This window comes from Cyanistes caeruleus, chromosome 3 (genome assembly GCF_971803275.1).
Source record: "Cyanistes caeruleus chromosome 3, bCyaCae1.hap1.1, whole genome shotgun sequence".
NCBI classification, from domain to species: domain Eukaryota; kingdom Metazoa; phylum Chordata; class Aves; order Passeriformes; family Paridae; genus Cyanistes; species Cyanistes caeruleus.
The window spans coordinates 72,478,202-72,502,621 of record NC_141703.1 but is presented as its reverse complement, the minus strand read 5'-3'; the positions used below and the strand labels follow the sequence as shown (position 1 = coordinate 72,502,621).

Here is a 24,420-nt window from a genome sequence, read left to right as displayed (position 1 = left end):
AATTCTCCTGCTCAATAAACAGGCACAGTTTGGTTGCCAATCAAAAACCACCCAAAGATTAAAAGTGAACATAAATTTCATGCAGGACACATAGGTAGAAGCTCCCTGAACACACACCCCTGAAGCAGGACTGTTAGCTGCCAACCAACATGAGTTAAAATCCAAGCTGTTTAATGTTGCCATCAAGCAACTCCTCCCAACTCCAACAAGAGGATCTTCCAACATCACATAGATCTGGAACACCGTATCTCCCATCTATCCCAGGAACAGAGCAGCTCTGTGCTCACCCCTTCAAAACACATCAAGGCAGATATACTTCCAGTAAGACAAATCCATTGAGGATTTTGCAACATAGGCTTGTCCCAAACTGGGCAGCATTACATTAAAATCAGAAATACAAGTGCTCTGATGCTAAGACAGATACACAGCCCAGATTCTTCCTGCCTCCCCTGCTCCTACTGCTTTAGCAATTGTACTAATGTTGTTTCATTACCAGCCTGTGTCTCTCCTTAGGACGCAGTCTGGATATTTCTGGTATATGACGGAACCACCACGAGCTGCTGAGCTCTTTTATGTATGATCAATAAACAATTGTTGAACTCCATAACCATTTGAAGCTGAGGATATGCTTGTTAGCCAGCCCGTGTTGTGGGATACATCTAAGGTGTATTGCTCTTGGGGCCATTGACACAGTGAGCAGCATGGATTCGTAGCTCTTCCCAGAATAGAACTCCTCAGAAGTGCTCATTTTCATTTGAACAGTTGCCGCAAGCTGTGAGGCAGACGAGCCTTCCCCCTGCTGTGCATGTTTATGTATAAATGCAAATCTTTCTTACCTTTCATCTGTGAAAACTGAAACTTTACCAAATGTCCTCCTTTGCTGAAAACCCACATGCTGGGGGTTTTCAAAAAAGCAGCTTTCCATCCAGCATTATGTATATTCCTCAAGACCTGTGCTAAATTAATCCTGGGTTTCAATAAGCAATTGCACTATTATTTTTACATGAATGCAATCACAATATATTGTAGCTAATGTGTTCTGTACACAGTGAAATGCAGGAATACTTTCAGGGACTTGAAGACATTTGAAAGATTAATCATCCCTTTTTAGGGCAGGCCTAGCATGGGCCAAGTATATTTGGGTTAGGAAAGGATTTGAGCTGTTTTTTCTTCTCTGCCTAAGATTCCACCCTTTCAAATCATGTTTTGCATAAGTAATTTTGACAAATTGCCCACAGAGCAATCAAGCCATCCAGTTCTGCAGTAGGACATACTAAAACATCAAACTGGAAATGATTATGCCTCTCTAAGGTGTTCATCTTTTTACACCACCATTTTTAAATAGATGGGGTGAGATTTCACCCCATAACAGTATGCCCAAACAATAGCAAATCTTCTACTAATACAGAATCAACTCAACTTAGTGTCACTCTGCCTTAAGTTCAATAGCCTGTAGTGCTCATGAAACCAACTATATCAGACCAACTACAGATAGGACAAACATCAAGTAAAAGCAATAGTAACTAAAATTATCCTGACAGCTGACAAGAAAAAAGAAGAGAACCAGATTCAGGGCCTTTTCTACATTCTACCTCTCAAATGCTAAGCAGTGAGCTGTGGTTTCAGTTTGTTTCTCATGGTGTCCATCAAAAGAGATGTCCTTTAAAACAGGTGACCTACAGAACAGTTAACTTTAAATTTTGAGAAGTACTAGTGACATGCCTCATAATTGCCATTATATATTACTTGGAAGTAGTCAAAATCAGGGAGATTGACTATAAAATTGCTCAATATTGATCCAAAGCTGTAGAGTTTACAGTATGCAACCATGTGTTTGTGAAGTCTATGCTACAAAACCCAAACAGCCTTCCCTCATCCCACTGTCCTCTGGGAAAGAAGCAAACCGCAAATGATTTTCCCATCTGAAAAAAATTTTCAGGAACTGAGAAAAATTCTCCACCCCTAATCAGCATAAGCATTGGGAAATAAGCATAACTGGGAAAAAAAAATACAAAACCAAAAACAAACAAACAACAGTTTTAAAAAAATCAGTTTTGATTATTTGGGTTTTTTTCATCATACAGTTTCAGTAGAAAAGTCACTTTCAAATTAGAAAGATGGAACTGTCTACATGTAAATCTTGAAATCTCTCATTTTGTATCTCCAAAACCAACAGTTGTTCAGATCACATGCCTCTGACTGTGGCACTATCTTCTCTTGTTCTGAGTTAGGTATGCTATGAAGGGGACAGAGATACTTTTTTCATTCCCCATATAACATCCAGAACAAGTCCTCGATGCACTACTATTAACAAGAGTAGCAATAATACAAACAATAAATAATAACTGAATAACTGGAAGAACAGATTATCCTTTATGTCAGCAAGTCATGAGCAATGTAAAGCCTTATAAAGACAAAACCCATACCCCAAAGGCCAGGGAGAAGTATAGAAGCAGTTGTACATCACAATGAGGCAGCAGTGCCCTGGCAGCCAGGAGGGCCAACCCTGTCCTGGGGGGCATCAGGCACAGCATCACAGCTGGGCAAGGGAGGGGATTGTCCTGCTCTGCTCTGGGCTGGGGCGGCCTCACCTCAGTGCTGGGGCCAGTTCTGGGTGCCACAGTATAAAAAAGACATTAAACTATTGGAGAGTGTCCAAAGGAGGGCAACAAAGATGGAGGAAGGGCTTTTGAGGGAAAGCCCCCCCTCATGGCTGAGGTCACTTGGTCTGTTCAGCCTGGAGGAGACTGAGGGGAGACCTCACTGCAACCTTGGAGAAGGTTCTTCACCCAGAGGGTGTTTGGGCACTGGAACAGGGAAGTGGTCACTGCACCAGCCTGACAGAGTTCAAGGAGCATTTGAACACTACTCTCAGGCGCATGGTGTGACTTGAGGATGGTGCTGTGCAGGGCCAGGAGTTGGACTTAATTATCCTCTTGGGCCCCTTCCAATTTAGAATATTCTGTGATTCTGTGATTCTATGAATAAATGATTCTGATTTGCCAATAACATAATTTTCAAATTATATCAAGTAGCAGTACCAATAGGAAGAGAACACTGCAGGAGAGATTTGCTAATGAGTAGCAATATGAATTCAAAGCACTACAGTGCCAGTAGAAAATCTTACATATTATTAGACAATACCACTAAGCAGAAGGTATTCTATCAAGATGTTGATTTATCTTCAATTTCAGAATCACAAAACCAAATAATTCTAAGGTTTTTTACATAAGAGCCTTTAATCCACAGCTGGGACCCATCCAGGGTCTGCATCAAAACAACTGATCAAAAAAACTTACTCTAGTAGGCTCTGCCCTAGTGATCTGGAAGTGCAAGGACAGTTTATATTTGAAAAATTAATTCATCTCTGCCCTCACAAAGACAAGTATATCCTATCTTTCCTCTCAGATGACTTTGAACTCAGAATATCAAAGTAGCAGGAGCTAAATATGATGTTTCTAGATGAACAGACACTGGCAACAGCACATGTGTTTTGTATCTTCAGTCTTAGTTTCTATCCTTGAAAATTTGATGATTTCTCTAAAAATGATAATCATGTGAAATTCAGAATCCCAATTCAGAATATGCCTTATGGTCATTATTAGTGCCATAATGCTGTTAAACTTAGGGTATGATCAAAGTAGCATGGATTTATCCCAAATGCTCTTTGCAGATACTCATGCATTCTCCCACAGTCCTAACATCAGTCTGGTCATTTGTATTTCATTTTCCTTTGTATTTCATTTGACCTCAGACAGTTCACTCTATTTGAAGTTTGTTCTGTAATTCTCACAAAATTGTTCTGAGTTTCATATAGATTGATTGACAGATGAATAAGTACAAGATTCAGAAGCAATTTTCCTCCATCATGGGATGTACTATAGTAATAAGAATTTTTTTAAAGGAACTATCATTTAAGCTGTTCATAAAAATAGAAATGAAAAGAGTAATATTTCTGAACACTGAACTACAATGGACCATATTTTTGGATCAGCTTGATTTTCAGATATATGCAAAAAATCCTCTCAGTATTCCTCCCTCACATGTTAATTTGAAAATTTACTCCACAACTTCAAGAATGAAGATGATATCTTAAACCTGCAATAAAGGCAATAAAAGAGTACTTCTGGCATCTTGCTTTTGCATGCATCTTTTTGAAAGCATTGTAGACATAAAACATAAAGAAAGAGACAGCACTCTTTTGCTGATGTGGCGCCTGCTGATTTCGATACTCTCCAACCAGGCCTTGTAGATCACTGGTATGCAGCACTCAGCTTCACAGCAAGTACAGCCTGAAGGGAGCAATGCAGAGCTGCATGTACTGCTTTTGCTTCGGTGGTGATGTAATTGGAGAGGGCTTTTCCTCTGATCAAGTTCCCCACCTGCCCTCCTAAAAGATAAGCTGAGGTTCTCGCAGAGGATCATGCAGTCTCTCATCTACCACGTGCTTAGTTTCAAGTTCCTTATTATGAGAACTGTGTGAACCAGCTGAAAGGATCAAAAGAGGAACAAAAAGGATGAGTTAAAAATAAACAGTGTTTAAAGAAATAGCAACTGGTTTAACCTTTAGAAGATGAGAAGCAACATGAAAAATAAGGGTAAAGGGCACAACAAAGAGGAAAGGAATAAATTGCATTCCATCCTTGCCCTACAGATGGGACAGAGTGGAATGGCTTTCAATATAGATTAGACATTAGGAGTGTTCTTTCCATTTCAGACAAGTCTAAAGGCCCATCTGTAGACAAACGAAGAACAATCGATATCTCCACTTCATCTAGCAGTAACTTAGAAGCCTACACTATTTGTAGATATATACCTGTAGAAACATAAAATTAGATGATTATTTGTAAAGAATTTCCCAGGGAAATTATGAAAACAGTACAGACCAGTCAGTACTAGAGAATTTTGCCTACAGAGTATATGGTGTCTCCATCAACACACATTATCTAGAAGTAGGACAAACACTCATTTAGCACTATTACTTATATTAATCATTCAGCACTAATTTACATGGAGATGATCCTTCTGTGGAGTGTATATATATATGAGCCAAATAATGTCTCTTCTCATATTATTTTCTATGATTTCTATGATTCTGCTTATAATCACAAAACCAAAGAACATTTTGGGTGGAAAGAGACCTTAAACACCATCTCTTTCGAATCCCTCTGCTGTGGGAGGGACACCTTCCACCAGAGCAGGTTCCATCAAACCTGGCCTTGAACACTTCCAGGGATGGGGCATCCACAACTTCTCTGGGCAACCTGCGCCAGTGCCTCACCACCATCACAGGGAAGGACATACAAAGGAATGGAGGAAAAAGGCTCCAGGAGACTCAGAGACTGGAGCAGAGTGAAGGAAAGTGTCTGAAGTCAATATTGGCCCCCAACTAAAATACAGACACTGGAATATGTTCTGTTGCTTCAAAAATTGTTAAAGAAATCAAAGGGGAACAAAGTCTGACAACATGGATGCTCAGTCCCAATTATCATAGCATTTCTATCTCAAATATAATGAATTAATAAATACTGAGACAATTCAATACTTGCTTGCTTTCAGGTCTTTGTTCAAAGCAAGAGGGCAGAAAATTATATAGAGGGAATAAAGAAAGTAGAGGGTCTCATCTCCAAGGAGATGAGATATAAAGAACAGCAAACATTAGGAGAGAAGATGCTACTGATTTTTCATTAATGATATGCAAAACCACTAAGAAAATGATAGCATGTTGTTAGCAGCTTTTGGGAAAATTGCACAGTTTCTGAAAAAAAAGGTATTTTCACTGCAACCAAAAGCCATTTTGTTCATTTGTGGTAACTGTTGTGTTCATTTCTGAGCCACTATAAAACAGAACTCTATAGGAAATAACACCAACTCTCCTCCAGGAAGAAAAAAAAGCACAAGCATTGGTGTTTCGGGGGGTTTTTTGCATCAGTAAGATCAGATTTCACCAGAATTAAGGAAACAAAATGGTATCACTTCACCTTAAAGAAACACCAACTTCTCAGAGTACTGAGGTATAAAAGTTGTGATAAAAATAATGTCTGGTGGAACAGCAGAATGTGAATAAGAGTCATATTGGTTGCAGAAGAACAGAAAAGAACCTGTTCCTCTGTAATTCTCTGCCAATTTTTGCCAGTTGTGAAGAAAGTAAAACATCTGAAAACTATTTTCCAAGTGATCTTTCATTTGAATTTTTAGCATTTAAAATATTTTCAGATAAACTAAAGGAAATTTCAGTGAAAATTTCTTCCTAATCAAGGAGTCAAAACCCCAACTAAAGATGGAAGCAAAAATTATTTTACTTAACAAAAATTCTGTAAAATGTATAAATGCAAAACTGCATAATATTTTAAGGTTTTTGTTTTAAATTTTGAAATGTTGTATCAATTACTTTTGCTTGAATTTTCATTGCTTCAAAATACAAATAATCAATACTAAATACATGGGATGAGATCATTTTACACTCCCATATCCTTCTCTCCTTATTTACTAAACCACAGCATGACAATCACAGTAGATGAATATAGGGGGTAAATAAAAATTGGTTTTTTAACTGCTGAGTTACTCCATCACCCTCTACCAGTGTTCTCCACAGGCTAGAGGGGATCAGAGGTATGAAGAATGCCCCAGCACTGGCTTTCTTCCTTGGCCTGTACAGTCTCACAATTTCCCACTAAGCTGTTGCTTGAGGTGACTTATACCCTTCCTGGTCTCCAGAAGCCAATACATACACATCATGCTAATTGAAAGGCAGTTTAATATTCCTGTCAGTCAGATTTTTTCAAGCATCAAATTCATACTTTCCTGTGTTCTGCAGTGAAGAAAATTCCCATGCTGGTTTTCAGTCATACTCCTGGATATGTTGACAATGGATACTTCTTCTTGCTGATGCTCTGAAAATTTTGGTAACAGTGAGCATGACCCCTGCCCTGACCCACTTCAGGGATGCCCTGTGATGTCTCCTAGCTGCAGAAAGTAGTTTTACATCTGCTGAATTCACTTTCTAGCAGGAACAGCAAAGGACTTTCTTCATGCTTTCCCCCGCCCCCAGTATTTATTGACCTTTTCTGTGGTGCCTGAACAGAGGCTAAAATTTGCTTGGCTTTATCAGGATGCAGAAGGTGATAATGAGTCAGGCATCTGTCCATGCTTGACTGTGTCCAAGGAAGTGAGAAGCAATAATTTTTCCTTTTTTTTTCTTTTTTTTTTTAGTTTAGTTTGAAAAAAAAATTATGTATCAAAGGCAGATTCCTGCCTCCTGCTTATTCTTTTGATCACTTCCCAAGCTGTGTCTCCTGCAGTGCTGTAAGGCTGCAGAAGCACAGAGCCACACAAGTCAAAGGGTGTCAGAGACTTCTCGGTCAGCAGGGAAATGAACAACACAGTAAGAATGCTCATACTGGAGCACGTCTCAGTCCAGCCCAGGATCTCCCTCTGACAGTGGCCAGCTGAAGATGCTATCTGCCAAACACAGGAATTAAACAAATGTGTAAAGGCTCCAGCAAGACTGGAAGTTGGGGCTGCCTTAGGGAAATACTGAAATACAGATCTCTGCACTTGAGCTTTTAAAACCTTTAGGTGGACTTTTAGTCTAGGGGCATACCCACTTGCTTTCTGAAAACATGAATAGGTGCAGGGAACTACTCGCTTTTGGTCACTGAAAGCTGCATCCCACAATTTCATCTAATGCTCCCCAGCTCCAATATAAAGACAGAAGAACCATGTCATGGCAGTCCTGTGTTGCCCTTGACATGCCTTTTGCAGCTGAAGTGTGCTTGGAGCTCTGGGCTTTGTGGTTTTCTGAACCCTAACCCTAGGCATTATTCTAGTCCTAGGTAGAGCAGTAAATACATCCTTGGGCTACGGCTGGTGCCAAGCAGGAAGGCATGGAAGGAGCCATATTGTGGCAGTCTTTTGTTCCCCCTGGAATGTCTTTTGTAGCTACAATGTGCTTGGAGCTCTGGACTGTGTAGTTTTCTGAACCCTAACCCTAGATGTAACCCTAACCCTAGGCAGAGTAGTAAAAGTAGCTTCGGGTTGAGGCAGCTGCCAAGCAGAAAAATTTGAAGGGAGCCATTTTTTGGCAGTTTTGTGTTCCCTTTGGCATACCTATTGTAGTTGCACAGTCCCTGGAGCCCTGGGCTTTGTGGTTTTATGAACACTAACACTAGGGGTAACCCTAACCCTAGGCGGAGTAGTAAAAGGAGGCTTGGGCCAATGTCAGTTCCAAGTAGAAAAGTAGGGAAGGAGCCGTGTTGTGGCAGTTCTCTGTTCACCTTGGCATGTCTTTTTTAGCTGCAGTGTGCTTGGAGCTCTGGGCTTTGTGGTTTTCTGAACCCTAACCCTAGGCAGAGTAGTAACAGCAGCCGTGGGCTGAGGCTGGTGCCAAGCAGGAAGGTGTGCAGGGAGCCGTGTTGTGGCAGTCCCGTGTTGTGACAGATACTCAGTTCAGGGGGTTTGTGCCATCCTTGGTTTACAGATCCCTTTCATACCCTCTGTCGGCTGTGTCCTGTTCAGGCTAAAGAATCTGTCTGTCCAGCCACACCTCATGGAAATGTTGTCCAATATCCCTGATTATTCATATTACTTTTTTCTAGTTCTACTGTATCTCTTCTGTGATGTGAAGGCAGGAAGTGCTTGTGGCATTAAAAAACTGGAGCACCATAAATAATGGCATAATGATACTTTATGTTTCCTATTCTTTTCTTAATATGTATTTCTTTCGTCCACATTGACATTTTCATTACAATTCCAATATCCTTGGCCTTACATTAAGTCAATGGTCCTTCATTTTAGAATTTTGGTTTTTTAACCTTGAGAAATCCAGTATTACAGAGAAATTTTGTCACTTTTTTCCTCACCTTTTCTTCCCCATCACCTATGAATACATGGATCAGCAAAGGTACATGGGCAATACATGCTCTGTGTAGAAAAGTGCAGTATTAATTTTTAATAAAAATCATTTCAGAAATAAAATTCTCTGACAGGATAAAATGACTGTGCTCTTTTGTAAAGTTGTCCTTACAGTGAAAAAGAGTAAGTTTAAACTTCTGAAGAGCATTCTGTTTAAAAGCTCGGCAAATAAATTATTTAACATTGGCAATCTTTACAACAGCTTTTTTTATGTCCGAAACACACATGGGTATGCTCTGAAAGAGATGTAGATTTAAGGCTATAAACACAAAAGTGTGTAGAAAAAAGTAATACTTACTTAGAAATCATGATGAGAAGAAAAACCCCAAAAACCTATCAGAAATGGTGTCTTGTTGAACAGATCTGCCAAGTAAACAAATGTCAATTATTCTTGGTATAAGCTATTTCTTTTAAACTGAAATGTAGAAGTGGAATTTTTTAAATATACAAAACTTTTCAAAACCAAATCATGCCTAAAAAATAAGTAACATAGTACGGTTTACATTAAAAACTTCAATGGGTTTCTGTCGGTGCAGATCAGAGAATTTTGGATAACGAATTTCGGATCAGTCTGGAACAGTAACATTTTATGAAGTGAGTAATTTTTTTCTAGTATATGACTAGAGAATCTTAGATTTATGTTAGCATTTTGTACAGTTTATGTAGAACATGTCTGAATAGGTCACAACAGTCATCTAAATAATTTTTATTGCGAGTTTGACTCATATGTAATTATAATAGTTATCTCAGCAGTAAAATACAACGTAATTCATCAGTTTGTGTGTGTTGTGGGCTACCAAAAAAAATGAGAAAAGCTTTGGCCTTAACTAGACAGAAAGAAAAAAGGGACGAAGCATTCTTTTGTCCTTCAGAGAATAGAGAGATGACCAGGGATCTGACTTGAAAAGAAAACAGAATGTACAGTGGGACTGGATAAAGAAATGATGATTAATGAGAAGGCTCAGATTATATGTAATCACAGAAAAATAGGTCTGTAACAGACCATGATTAGTCATTTAGTCCATCCTCCAATTCCAATGCCAGATCAATAGTACTTAATATTTGTCCAGTACATACTTAAAGGCATCCAGTAACAGAGACACCATTACACCCTGTGAGATAAAGCTGTGCCTCACTAATGTTACCATTAGAAAAGCTTTTTCTCCTTGATGCAATTTAAGTACATTACATCTTACCCTACCTACCTAAGAATAGATGATTCCCCTTCTCTTTGCAATGGCCTTTTAAGTATATGAAGAGTCTTAGCATGTCTGTCTTCTGCCTTTTATTCTCTAGCCTGAACAACTCCAGCTTCCTCAGTCTTCCCAGTCCTCTGTCCATCCTTGTTGCCAACTGCACTGACTCCTGATAGCTCACATAGTTCTTGAGCTGTGGTGCACAAAATTAGCCCTTCCACTGATGTCCCACCAATATTGCATAGAGCCCACATATTTCTCCCCACATCTCTGTCTTCCTGGAATGCTTACTGTTTTTGCCAGGAAAACACATTGCTGACTCATACTCAGCTTGTGACTTATCGTAGACTCCAGATTCCTTTCTGGAAGATTACTTTTTCACTCCTTGTTAATTTCCTGAATTTGTGCAGATTTTTATACCTGTCTAGGTTCCTTTCTTTTGTCCCCCCAACTTGTGTCTTATGCTTTCTAGACCAGTTTTCTACATGTCAGGTCCTAATCCCCTCTTCCAGCATGCCTGCAATTTCTCACAGAACTGAACAGAACTGGATTTAGACTCTTACAGGATCCTACCTGGTAAGCCCATTTTCACAGCAGCTGTTGATACCTACTCGATAGGCATGGTTATCTACCTAGTTAAGACCCAGCTCCACAGCAGCTGCACACAGACTACATTCTCCTAGCTTTTTATCAGAATGCCAAAGTGCAATACCAAACAATGAAACACTACATTTTTGCATAACTCAGTTGCTGTGGTAACATAAATTAACAAAATGTACATTGTTGTAGCAGCTTTGTCATATAAGTACGTAGGCTTTTCCACGCAAATAATGGCAGAAGCAGCACAAGATTCTCAAATGAAAAAATATCTGGACAAAATGTGATGGCTAAAAAAGGTAAAATAATGCCAGGTGAAGGCTAACAAACCATCTGGATATTTCAAGGATGTCAGTTTGGAATCAGGGACCATAACTGTGGTTAGGTTAGGAAAGGATAAGTGTCTACCTGCCAAAGGTACTCAAACAACCAATGCAGAAAGCCAACAAGAAATACACTTAATGTTCAGGACCTTCAAGTAAAACAGCAGTTATTTAACAAGACAAAAGCAACAGGCACTGATACTGAAGACATTATGCTGAAATCAGTTATCTGCTCTGGCATGTTTGATAGTCTCTCACACAAGGCAGATCAAGAGAGTTTGGGGGGTTACTTTAGAAGCACAAAACACAGGTTTCCCAGGCTGAGAGGGTGAGGAGTAGGTTCAATTACAGGGGCTGGCCAGTGCATTGGACAACTGAAGGAATAAAAGAGCCATTCCCTGTCTGAGGCAGAAAATATTCAAGTAATGGAAAATAGCTGAAATGCACAACATAATTCAGAAGGTAAAGAAATTCTGAAAAGATGAATGTGCATTTCTTATACTAAAAAGAGAGATAACTGATGTAGAGCTGTTAATGAAAGTTTGACTTGACAGAGATTGGTAAGGAAGACAGAAGGGAAATCAGAGTTAACACATACAGGAGATCAGTTTTACAGAAAAAGTACTGTTTATAAACTTCTGCTATTCTATATTATGTTGTAGTTATGCCAATACAGATTCTGGAAACAGAAGAGGTTCTGGTTTCCAAAGAGGGCAGCTGGTCCCATTTTCCCTTTTCTTACTTTTAAGTACTGACTAATCCCATGAGAACATTCTCATTTATTAACAACTTTTTCTTTCATTAGCTGACCAGAAAAGTGTTGTGAAACATGTGAAAGTCCCAAAGAAGCTACGGAAATCCTGAGTTTCAGCAAAACCTGGAGAACAGTGATGTAGGAATGACTGGGGACATACAATGGGGAAGGAAGAAGGAGATGCGGGAAGTTCTGAAGACATAAATCCCCAGCCTCTGACTGTCCTCCCCCAAGAAAGTCTTTTAACACTAATAACCCCTCCTTCAAAAGCACTATTACTATATTGTGGGTGTGTGGTCACAGAACAGAAAAATCCTGGTTTCTGGCCCCCAAGTCAGAATCCTGTTCCTATTTTAATTGAGAAGCAAGTTGTTTCCTAAGGCAATAAGGAGGAAATGAGGTTTTACCAACAAGCACTGCAGTGACATCAAGCAGCTCGCTTCATTTTGAGTAGCCTTCCCATTTGAGCAGATGTAACTCATGCCTATGAGTGGCATCTTTGCCACAGTGTTTTAATCACTCACAATGTACTGTAGGTTTACAGAATCACAAGATCTTCTAAACAGGAGATGAGGTAAAAAAGACCCTTTAGCCAACCTCAGGAGAAGCTATAGTATACTAAGAAAAATAAGTTAATGTGAAATTCTTGTAATTTAAGTAGTTTAAAAATCAATTCCTTATTGCTCTGTTCTCTCTTATTTTAATAATTGAGAATCATTTTCTCCAGCACTGTAGTGCTTTTAACTGACTCATATGCTCCTCAATCAACGGCAAAGGCTTCCATAATAAACAGCAAAGTAGCACTGCAAGTGTGTCATTCTTTCATCTTGCTTTCACCAATTTCCTCTATTAAATTAATGCTCATAGTCACATTTGGACACCACTCTGGCTCTGAAACAGCATCAGCATATGGGACTGAGGGAACTGAGGGAAGCATTTTAATTTTTTAAGTAGAGGCATCAAATTCCTTCTGTACAGCTAAGTAAACTAACCCAGGGATAGAGGTGACCTTTTGCATCATGAACTGAACCCTCCAAACTCATGCCTAGGATGGAGATCAGATCCACTGAAAAATTCAACAAACTTTGTAATGAATGAGTCAAATGAACAAAATCATGCCATCATTCTACAGGCTACATGTGAGCTCTAACAGGGAGGGTTTGTGGAAACATATAGGAAAGCAACATAGCCCTGTGCCTCCACAGTCTTTTGTCCAGTCAAATCTTTCACATTTTATTGAAAAAATAATCCCTGCAAAGTGGCCCCTTTGGGCTCATATTTCTGTGTAGAATTGGTGTAAATTGGATGCAAATTTTTTAAAATTTAGCCCATTTTCTGCTGGATACCAGAAGAGATTTTTATAAATTCCAATAGTAGAATAGGAGCAGATAACAGTTAAATATCTCTATCTCTATCTCTATATATATATATATACACACACACACATTTGCAGCCTGTGAGTAGCAATGGCTGTATATCTTATCTTGTATACGATATGCTCCATCAGCTACAAGCCGTAATGACAACACCAGACTTTCATTCATATCTTCTAAGCAGCTCCTGGCGCTCAGCCGCCTCGGCAGAAGCACAGAAGGCTGGGTGGGATGGTGAGAGGTAGATTACTTCAACTGCATAAAAGTAACTGCGGGGTGGGAGGAAACATCTCGTAATTAGAACACGGGACGGAAATTAAGGTCTCTACCAACTCTGTCACAAAGGGAGTTCGTGATCCTTGGCGAAAAGCTTTCCGACCGCCCTCTCTCCACCTGCACAGCCGGGGCGGTGGGGGCACAGGGACACTTGCACAGCGAGCGCCCGTGAGCACCCGGAGGTTTTCTCCGATGGCGGCAGGACCTTTGCCGGGCCGGAGGACCAGCTGCCCAGGCCGCGCCGCCCAGGCCCTCCCCGCTGGCCCCAGCCGGTAACGTAGCGGCGTTTAGGGAGGGGGGCACCGCGGCAACCTTCGGGAATTCACGGCGGGAACCCACGGCGCGGGGGCTGAGCCGCGTCCCTCGGCTGCCCACCATCCACGGCCGCTGCCGAGGCCGGGCCGGCCGCTTCCCCCGCCGGGTTTCGTGGTGCCCCGGCACCAGATGCCCCCCGTCCGCCCGCCCTGGCCGTGCCCGGCGGGAGGCGGCGAGGGGCGGCCCGGCGGGGCCCCGCGGAGCGCCGCCCGCAGCACCGCGGGGGGACGCGGGCGGTGTCGGCGCCGCGGTAGGCGAGGTGAAGGCGACCTTGCGGCCGCTCCTCCCGCCCGTAGCGGCGGCTGCCGGCGGGCTGCAGGTGGGTGGCTGCGAGGCCGCGGGGGCTCGGCGGCCCCGGGCGGGCCCCGGCGATGGCGGCGGGCGAGCGCCGGGCCGCGGCCGCCGCGCTCCCGCCCCGGCGCCGCCCATTGCCGGGGCCGGGCCGGAGTCGCGGCCCCGTGTTGACACACGCGCCGGCCCTGCCCCCGGCGCCTCCCCGAGGTCGCCCGGTGGAGGTCGCCCGGGCGGCGGAGGCCGCGGCGCGGCGGCGCTTCCCGGTGAGGGAGCGGATAGCCCCGGCCCTCTGCCCCGAGGGGCCGGCGGGGTCGCCCCGCGCCTCGGCAGGCCCCGTCCCTCCGGAAAGTTTTCCCCGACCTGTTCGCTGCCGACCCCGGCGGGAGGCGCGGGCCGAGGCGGCGGGGGCGGCCGTGCCCCCTTGGGCAGCGCCGGGCTGGCCCGCCCGCTGCGCCGCGCCCCGCCCGCGGCCGTGCCGGAGCTGCGGCTGCCCCGGGGACACGCGTACCCGCGCCCACCGGCAGCCTGACAAGGAATTTAAAACTTGTTTCAGGTACTCTACCTACCCTGCCGTTCCCCTGCTTCTAACTTTGGGGTTGTTTCTGTGGATGTTTTGTTTTTAATAATCCTGCGAGGAAAGTGTAGATTTATTCCCTCTGCTTTGTGTTTGAGGACAGGCTGTGTAATTTGGTTTGCTCTATTTAACTGAACCGTAATAAGTGTTGGTTTCATCAGTCTCAGGTCTGGCTGTGGCTTCTAAGTCGTAATTTCTCGTAAAAATTAATTTTCAATCACCTGTGTGCTTTGGGCGTAATTCTGCAGGCATGTCTGAGTAGCGCCGGGCACGTAGGGTTGTATTTGTGGAGCGGTGACGCTATTTTATAATGCCCCTGAGGGAGGAAACTCCGCCGGGCTGTGCTTGTGCAACACCTTGTGCGGCCGGACCTGGCCCTGTCTCACACTCCCGTGCCTGGCTCTGGTTTGGTACCTCTGACAGGGCCAAACAGCCCTTAAGCGATGGTGTTGCCGAAAGTTGGGTTAAGTAAATCCATCCCACGGAACGGCACACCACATTTCTTGAACAACAGATGTATTGAAATGTCGTGTTTGCTTTGTCTTGTCCTCTTGATCTGTGTTTGCAAAGTGGAGACATAACTCATAATTGCGGCTCTTAGGGTTATGCAATTAAGAACATACTTAAGATAGCAGTAGCGCAGTCTTTTGATCTAGAAGGAAAATAAACCATTCAAGTACGTCTGGGTTTTCAAACTGGTAGCATACTTCTACTGTGTCCTCACCATATAGCATTTGCCTATATAGCAAGCCAGTGAGCTGACAGTAAGACTTCTTCAAGGATTATATTAAGATATATCTTAGTGAACTGAATTTTCTAACTGGCAATGCTCCAGGGTGATACTACACTTCGGCAGAGTGTAATCTGTCATGAATGAATCTGAACTCAAGCATGTTGGCATTTTAAAGAGAATTTGTTATGTCAGTGTAAAACACATTTGCAACTATTTTAGGGAATTAGGGGGGAAAATATTCTGTTTTCTCTCTCCCTGCTCCCCCTTCTTTCTTTATTAATTAGACCACTTACTCTTGAAAATTTGAAAGCTTACTTTTTTTTTTTTTTTTCCCTAATGGATGTAGTTGAACCAATTCAAAATATTTAATCTCTCTACAAAACTCACCATGGTTATTACACCTTTATTACTACACCAGACTTCTGGGCAGCAGTCATCCAGTGAACCTGCAATTACCATTACCATTTGCAATCCTTTTAAAAAGGCAGATATTATTTATGAGATCCTGATAGACAGAACTCCACTAACAGTATTTTTACACATCTGCAAATCAAAACACACATTAAAAAATAGTGTCTTAAAATGTGAGTGCAGAGAAATGGAGTTTATTGAAGGTATGCAATTTAAAAACAAACACCATACTCTCAACCTGACAGAGCATGAAGGGATTATCCAGACTTGACTCATCTGTGCAGATTGTGCATTTCATGCTGACTGCTGTGCTGAGCAACACTCCGCTGCAGTGATTTCACTGCCTGCTTCTCTGGGTTGTACCAACCTTTAAAAACATTGTTGGTGTTCCGACAGTGTAAGAGCTGTTGATATTTTTGAAGAAAACTAGGTTTGCAGTTGGTGAAACTTGAAGAGGTTGGAGATGCAGTTAGATACTTGATAAAACCCATTGACTATACGTTTACTGTTCAGTTTTACATGGGTAAGTCAAAAACCTTACAAAATTTTATTTTGTGAGATCTTATACATGCTACATACAAGTGAAAGTACTCTTAGCAAGCTGGAGAAAAAGCAGTTCAAAGTCAGCATGAAGTAAAATGAGGAACTTGTTTGGCTCAGGTCGGTTTTTGTTGTACTCAGAAATGGCCACAACTCCATTTGGTAGAAAAGAGATGTGTGATTTAGTTTGACTTCTTCCATGACAGGAGTCATAAAACCTTGTTTGGTATTTTCTGCCTCATCTTCCTAACTTCTATCTTGAACCAGTTATTAAAAAAATTCTGCCCTTGAGAACTAAAGAGTCTCAAGAGTTTCTCTTTTTTCTTTCCCCCCCTGGTTATTCTTTATTTTCAATTAAAACAAAGCATAATCTGGATTTTGCTAGCCTCAGCCTCCAGTGATGGATCCCTTCATAATCTGTATTTTAAATAATTATTAAAAATGGAAATGCTTCAGAGGGGGTAACAGTAGTAAAAAAAGTGGGAGAGAGGGTTATAGTATCTAGGAGGAAGGGTAGAAAATGTGTGATGTAAAACTTTTGCTCTTCCTCTTCTGTAAGTATTATTCTGCTTCTTTTGCTGTTCTCTGAAGCAATGTCCCACATGTAGCCAGGTAGTCATAGATAAGTTTTTCTAAGTTATTCAAAAGATACTTCATCATTTAGTCATTTCCATAGTGTTTGTTGCCATGGGAGCTAGCCAGCAGCCTTATTAATGATTGAAATGATTACACTTTGTTTTTTGACTTGGGGTACTGAAAACTGTGTCTGAGCTACTGTAAGAAGCTGATGTTGTACAAGGACTGCAGTGAGTTGTTTCTATGAAGGGACTAAAGCTGTAGAGCAGTGCTTTATATCTCTTATCGTGTATAGTTATGTGTAAAATGCCTCACGTCTCCAAGCTTGCTAAATATTTATAATAAATGTACTATTTCTACCATATGTTTGAATCAAGAAACCCATTAATTGAACAAGCCCATATTTTTATGCTTGAAAGAATCGACACTTCATTTTATTTGCTAAATTATATGTTAAAAGTAGACCATAAAAAAAGCAGAGGTGAGATGGTGTAATAAGAATCAGAGTCATTTTTCTTACTTCCTGGCCTCAAACTGTAGTTATTTTAGTTAGAAAATAGATAGAAAATCAATTGTAATCTGCTCATAATTGCCTTCCTGGTGGAGTTATGAGGCATTTCACTCCCTCTTCCCTCCCCTCTCCTCTCCCTCACTCATTTTTCTTCATCCTTTTTTTAAATTTTTTTTTTTTTTCTAAGTGTCTGTATTTTTTCCTCTGTATTTCTTGTGAAATAGGCAGATCTCCAGAGCTAGAGGAGATTTTTCATTGTAAAGCTCTTCATCTCTAAATGTTTTTGTGTAACAGCTTGAGGCTCTGTCAAAAAGCATGTTCCTTACCAAGTTTAGTGGTGAGTAGAAATTGGCAGAGGTTTTCATAACCTTGGGGATTTCTGCTTAGATGAACCAGGCATTTTCTCTTTTACCTATCAGGATTGATTACTTCAGGTTAGATCACATGTCTTATGTGAAAAGCTTAGCTTGCACTACCAGAAATCCAAATTGCGTTTTGCTGAGCACAAAGTGCTGGGCTTGACATTTGACACTGACTTTCACATTCTGCTAGGATGTTGTATGACCCATTAAAGAATTAAAGAATTATTTTAGCGCTTTGGTAAACTCAAGCTCCATTAATTCTTGAGTCATAGCTTCAGAATGAGAAGGCTTTGAAAGTATACCTCAGGTTGAAGACTTGAAACTCTGCTTTCCCGACTCAAAAGGTCCAGACGAGACGTTTTCAAAGTTTCCCCTGGGGATTAACGTAGCTCACCTCTGCAACTGTGAGATTCATCATTCTTCCAGGCTGATGTCACAACGTGCACCAGACTACCTCTCCTGATGGCTTGACCATTTTAAGGTTATGTTTGCTTGATTTATGATGCCAGTGTAACACTTTAAAATTTGACATACGTCATCCTCCTCCCTGGGAGGGTGGGTGTCTGTTTATACATTTTAGATGTACATGTGTGTGTTTACAGGTAGGTGGATACAGAATATAATGCTAGACTATCCTAGGTTCTGCTGTCCTTTAAATGTAGAAGCCTTCTGTGTGCTCATAAATGTAGGTCCCAATGCCTCTGTTTTAGATCAAAGTAATTTGGTTCTAAATTCAGGATAAAGATGTTCTTTGCATAAAATTTCTGCAGTATTATACAAAGTATTTAAAATGTATTCTTTCTTAAAATTACAGTTTTCTTCGGGGTGGATAATGAGGAAACTAAAGCTTTATTCAGGAGGAGGGATTTTACTTCATGAGAAGTTGGTATTTTGAGAAAAGAGTGGGTAGTTAGGAGGGAGGGGCAAGACATTCAGTGGATGGGAGTGCAGAAAAGTTTAATGGATGTTATTAATCCTCCCAGTGGAAGAAATAGAGTAATTTCTTTTGGTATGAAAGGAATGTCTTGGGAGGTGGTTGAAAGTTGCAGAGGAGTGCCAGAGATTGGAGAATCAGTGAAGCTGGAGGTGTTCAGTAAATGCGACACAGGTTATTGCAAAAAGCATTTTGCTTGCTGTGAGAAGGTAAAGCTCAGAGTCTGGGGAGCATCTTAAAGAGTAAAATCCTTGAGCCCTTTACTGCTTGACAGAAACTCACATGATAATTCCTAAATGACCATCTGTGTGAGCTGTGCTCCCCTATGAGCTGTAAGAAGTAATGTGCTAAGTTGTGAAATCAATGAATCAGTACGATGAAGCTTTGAAGTTTTGTGATGAACTGAAAATTTCAGTGTTACTATGACTTAGACCTTTTATCTTAGGATTAATGAAATTTGGTGGTTTGGCAGAGATTGTCTGGAAAAGGGACAGATTGCATTTCCTTTAGCAGAAGCTACTTTCCTAGTCTACTTTTATTCTTTAAACTCTTAATGTAAATAGCTGGTATCTCGTTCTTCATCTCTCTGCTCTCATAGTTACCATTATAGTTGACTTGACTCTCAACAGGTCTCTTCAGTCAGTCCTTTGTCAGCTGTAAAGCTAATATTTGAATTGCTGAGTTATCTGATCTTTCCAGATTCAATGCATGGCCTCATTCTTGATGAGAGACAGTTCTCTTATAAGAAGTGCCATAAACACTTTCATGGACATCTCAACTTTATCTTAGTGGAGAGCCTTAGACCCTCATAGCTTGCAGCAGCATCCCCTAAGGCTTTTCCCCCCTAAAACATTCAGCTAATTTGGAAACCTCAGATGATTTTTCCTTCAGCAATAATTCCAATACATGCTATGTGTAATGCCAGGTACACTTCTGGAAATTGTTTGTCCTGGCTAGGGAAGGGCTGTGATGTACAAGTGCCCAGGGCTGTGCACCTGGGTTCACAAGTCTCTGTAGCAGCTGCTTCTGGGGTTTGTACTGCCATTCTTGCTGGGCTGCCAACTCGGCTTTTGCTGTCCTTGACGAGCTGTGAGTTGGACTCATTAGTTTCTGGAACTGTCACTGTTGGGATTACTGTCTGGGTTTCTTTAAGTTGTTAAACTACAGCCCATGCTTTCTGGTGAAAGATTAAAATCAGAGTTTTCTGCTTCATGTGCTGTTTCCCCAGCCACTTGTTCACTTGTCTTTTCATAGCTTTTTACTGTAGCTGTTCTGTGGAAGAAAATAACACCTGGTATCATGCATACATTGATGGGACTTTCATCTGGTTCCAGAAAAAGACTGTGTGGCTAAATGTGCTTAGGTAGTGCTCACTTCCTGGAACTTGACCTTACTGCCAGGACTCATTCAAAATCACAACTTTTGTGTGGGCTCTTTGCCGTCTTCTCTGAATTGAGCATTGCTCATAAGTGAAACTTTGTAAACCACCCTTGCCTGATAATTTAGGAGAAGCTAAACTACAGATCTCACAGAGATTTAGTCTCTGTCTGCATCGTGAAATTATGCAGCCAGTTTTTTCCAGGAGTGAGAATAATTGTTCTTTGATAAGTTTTAATGATGTTGGTACAGTACATGGTCTCTCCCTAAAGTTTTGTTCAGTATTTGGTGATAGTCTGCCATCTAATTTGTTTATAAAACTGGCTGCTGAAAATTTTTCTAAGGCTGTGGTAGCAAGCACTCACATGGAAGGCCTTGACAAATTTTGGACATTAGTATGTTATAAATCAGTTTGCTTTTGATATATACATATATTGCAAGAGGAACCTCAGATTAGCAAACTCATTAGTGTGAAATAAGCATGATCACCTTAAAGCTGATGATCATTGCTACTTCTGTGAGCAGTTTGAAATGTTCCTCTGCAGTTTGAATGCACTTATCATTATGTCTGTGTGATCTCTGACGAGAAAATGTTTGTTAGTGGGCAGACTGAAGACAGATGCCTCCAGTGGGCATTGTAAGTAGGGTTTAGTTCAACTGCTGACATGGGATCCTTTTGTGGAAAGTAAAGCCTCATATCTTGGCAAGTGTAAGATGATGTTGCAGAAATAGATAATAAGGCTAAATAGGGCATATTAGCAAGAGCATCACCATCAGGCCAAGTGGAGTGATCATTTACCTCGTCTTGGCACTGGTGAGATGGTACTTGGAGCACTGAGTCTGGTTTTGGTCTCTAAAGGACAGAAGACACTGCCTTACAGGGACCAGTCTAGTGGATGGCTACCAGGTTGACTGGGGGGCTGAGTACATTGTGTGACAAGGTGAGACACTGGGAGAACAGAGTTTGTTCAGCCTTATTTAAGAAAAGACAAAGGGGGATCTTATTGCTGTCTTCAACTCGGTAACTTGTTTGGAGAAGACAAAGTACTCTATTTGGAGGCAGGTAGCAAAAGGGCAAGAGGCAGCAGTTAGCAAGGTGTAGTGAGAAATTCTGACTGAAGATGAAGAAAAATGTCACCATGAGAATATGTACACACTGGGGAAGTTGTTTGGGGAAGTTGTGGAGTCTCCAGCCTTGGAAATTCTCCAAAATTGACTTGGAAAAGACACAGAGCAACCTACTGTAGCTGACCCTTTATTAAGTGGGGGTTTCTTGGACTAGCTGACCTCCAGAGATTCTTTCTGAACTAATTTAATACTGAATGTTAATAACATCACCAGTTCTGAATGATGCATTCCCATTTGCACGTCTTTATCAGATCTAACTTTATGAAAGGACTCTGAATAGCAAAGTATGAGTGCTGGGGGCTCAAAATGTCAGCCTTATTAAAGAAATGTGTGCATGAATTCACAGGTCTAAAATCTAGCTGGCTTTTCAACTAAATACAAGAAAATTTCGTCAGCAGTATTAATTATTACTTTAAAAGACTTCCGACTTCAGAATGACTCTGAGACTCCAAATAGCTGGAAGAATTATGTGAAATTGCTGACGCAGTTTGTCACTTTCTGTTGTATTAAGTTACTAAACATGAGCAAGCTGTTTTATTAATGTGTAAAATACTTGGATTTCAAAGCCTGTATGTAGCCCAGTGTGGAGACTTTCTCATGGGCTTTCCTGAGTACAGGAATACAGTAAATCTGAAGAAAAGCTATACTTAATTGACAGGTAATAAGATAGACTTCTGTGCAGCTATTTTCTTTCATTTCAAGAATCCAAATTAATTTGGATTTGCAGCTACAGTAACGTACTTTTTGTAAGATCTGGCTATTGCTGCCCCTTCTCAGGTCTGTTAAAAGCTTCCTCATAAAGTAAGAAACAGTTGCATACTAAATGTGTCTTGAGAAACCACATGATCATCTCTGTCTTCCCTGATTCTTGGCTTACTAAATCCGGGTAAAAAAATTGAACCTTAACATGTTCTCTGTCTCTTTCATCCCAGTAGAGAGTAAATGGCAAGGCTGAAAGTTGTGCAGAAAATCCGCTGCTGGCAGCTCTCTTGCAGAAGGCTCCAGGCCAAAAAGACAACTGCAGCCGTGTGGTACAGGCATAGGAATTGTGTCTCAAATAAGCATAACACTGTGAAGCCATTTAGGGCGACACAGAGTCCAACCAACACCTTGAACTGTGTCCAGGAACCCTGGAGATTATGGGGTTCTATTGCCAGCAACATGGCCTGAAACACAACCTGGCCATGTCTCTAGACAGTTTGAGAGGCCTATTTTCCTCTGACAAACCTTTCAAACTCTTAACAATAGTCTGTGGCACAGATAAAAGATATTAAGTTGACTAGCTAAGTGTATTTAAGTGAAGAGAATACTTTTTTTTTCACATAACCGTGTCAGTTTTGTTAGAGGATTTTCTTCTGACAGAACAAATTTGAATAAAAGTACTTTGCTAAGCATGATGGTATACACTTTGTATAGTTGTAGGCATTATCTGGCCACCCAGTATTGTCACAGGGAAAAGTAATTAGACAGTTCAGATTTTCATGCTCAGAAAGCATCCAGACAATGTGACTATTTCTGGAAGTGGGAGGAGGACAAACCTAACATGTATGTATTGATGGAAATTTTTTTCTTCCATAGAATGCTTTGTATCTCAGTGTCTGCATCAATTAATAAATAATAAAATTTTAAAATAAACAGTTACTATATTAAATAAATTAAATATTAAAGTAAGCACTCCTCCCCCATTTGTTGCAGAAATGGACAGTTGATTTCACACTGGAAGTTTATAAGATGGTGTTGATGAGAGCAGTTGCTGAACAGCCACATTAGTGCAGAAGAGGGTTTCAGTGCTTTCTGTCTTGCAAACCCCTGAATACTTTCCAGTAGAACTTTGTGTCTGTTCCTAAAAAACTCTCCAAGAATTTCTGGCCATGTGACTTACTGCCCTTGGAAACAAGATATCTTTGATTGTCTATCTGTGTGCATACCCCAGTGTGCTTGTCCAGGTGTGGTTACAGTGGCTTGTATGTTTGTGCTGGGGTTTAACCACACTTGAGTTGGAGCATCCACTTAAAGATGGGAAAATCCCTGAGCCTGCTGTATGTCACTGTGCTGGAGGCAGCCAGCAGTGGCCTGGTTGTGCTAGGACAGGTGCTATAGCACATCAAAGGAGGTGATCCTTCCCCTCTGCTTTGCACTGGTGAGATAAATCTGAATCCTCCAGTAGAAGAGAGACATGGAGTTACTGGAGTGAGTCTAATAAAGGGCCAGAAAGATGATGAAGGGACTGGAGGATCTCCCCTAGGAGGAAAGGCTGAGAAAGCTGTGACTGTTCCTCCTGGAGAAGAGAAGGCCTGTGGGTTTCTTACCAATGCAATAAATACCTGAAGGTATTTATAGTGTGCAAAGCACACAGAGCCAGCCTCTTTTCACTGGTGCCGATGGACAGGACCAGAAGCAGTGGGCACAAGCTATTCCTTCTGAACATTAGGAAATGCACTTTTACTGTGAGGATAACCAAGCACTGGCAGCTGCCCAGGGAGGTTGAGGAGCGTCCGTTCTTGGAGATGTTCAGATGCTGTCTGGACAGGGTCCAGCAGTTGGCTCTTGGTGGCCCTGCTGGAGTAGGGGAGTTGGACCTGATGTCCTACAGAGGTCTCTTCCAGCTTTAGCGATTCTGTGATGCTGTGAGAGGAGTACAGCTTAGGAATCCGTGCCTACAATGAATATCTGTAAGTTACTGTACTGAGGCAATGACTTTTTCATCATCCTCTTAGGTAAACATAGTGGAGGGGTTTTTATCACATGATCAAAACTATTCACTTTTAAAATTAAAATCTGCTTCAGAAAATGTATTTCATTTCAGGTGCTATGTCTCAGTGTGGTAGTGCGGGGTGACTCCAGTGTTTTTTGGTGTTGCAGATTACTGCTTTGTGCTTTCTGTGTAGTTGACTGGTGTGGCTCAAGCCTGTTGGACTCCTAATGCAGGCAAGCTGTGCAGCTGCAGGCGGGTGCCTTGTCATGTTGTGATGAACAGCTCATGGTCACTGCCTTTGTCTACCAACAGAAAAGCAAAGACTGGATCTGTTCTAGCCATGGTTAGCAAAAAAGTAATCCCTGCTTACGATAAAACTTGAGGTTTTGCGCTTCTCTTCAAAACCTCAGAGGACATCCTGATAAATGTTGCAGTGGTTTGCCCAAGTCTTGCATGCAGCCAATGTACTGATGATCTAATGGGATTATACTAGAAACTGTAGACATTCTGACCTTCTTTTAAGGTGATGCCCTGCTGG

At 41.5% G+C, this 24,420-nt stretch overlaps 1 protein-coding gene and 1 long non-coding RNA gene across 3 annotated transcripts in view; one reads left to right on the top strand and one right to left on the bottom strand.

The window, feature by feature from the left end:
• Window positions 1-2,037: 2,037 nt before the first annotated feature.
• Window positions 2,038-13,352, bottom strand: LOC147654244 (uncharacterized). Its single transcript, XR_015284778.1, has 3 exons — window positions 13,229-13,352; window positions 9,212-9,276; window positions 2,038-4,488 (listed from the first exon to the last, which is right to left on the bottom strand). It is a non-coding gene; the product is annotated as an uncharacterized LOC147654244 (long non-coding RNA).
• Window positions 13,353-13,606: 254 nt separating this feature from the next.
• Window positions 13,607-24,420, top strand: part of ZC3H12C (zinc finger CCCH-type containing 12C) — a 39,396-nt gene continuing 28,582 nt past the window's right edge. Inside the window, exon 1 of one of the 2 annotated variants that reach the window (XM_086881910.1) lies at window positions 13,607-13,704. The gene's annotated coding sequence lies outside the window, so the exon portion shown is untranslated. Of the gene's footprint in view, window positions 13,705-14,503; window positions 14,595-24,420 lie in introns of those variants that run through there. The other variant, XM_023919983.2, reaches the window with a different exon arrangement.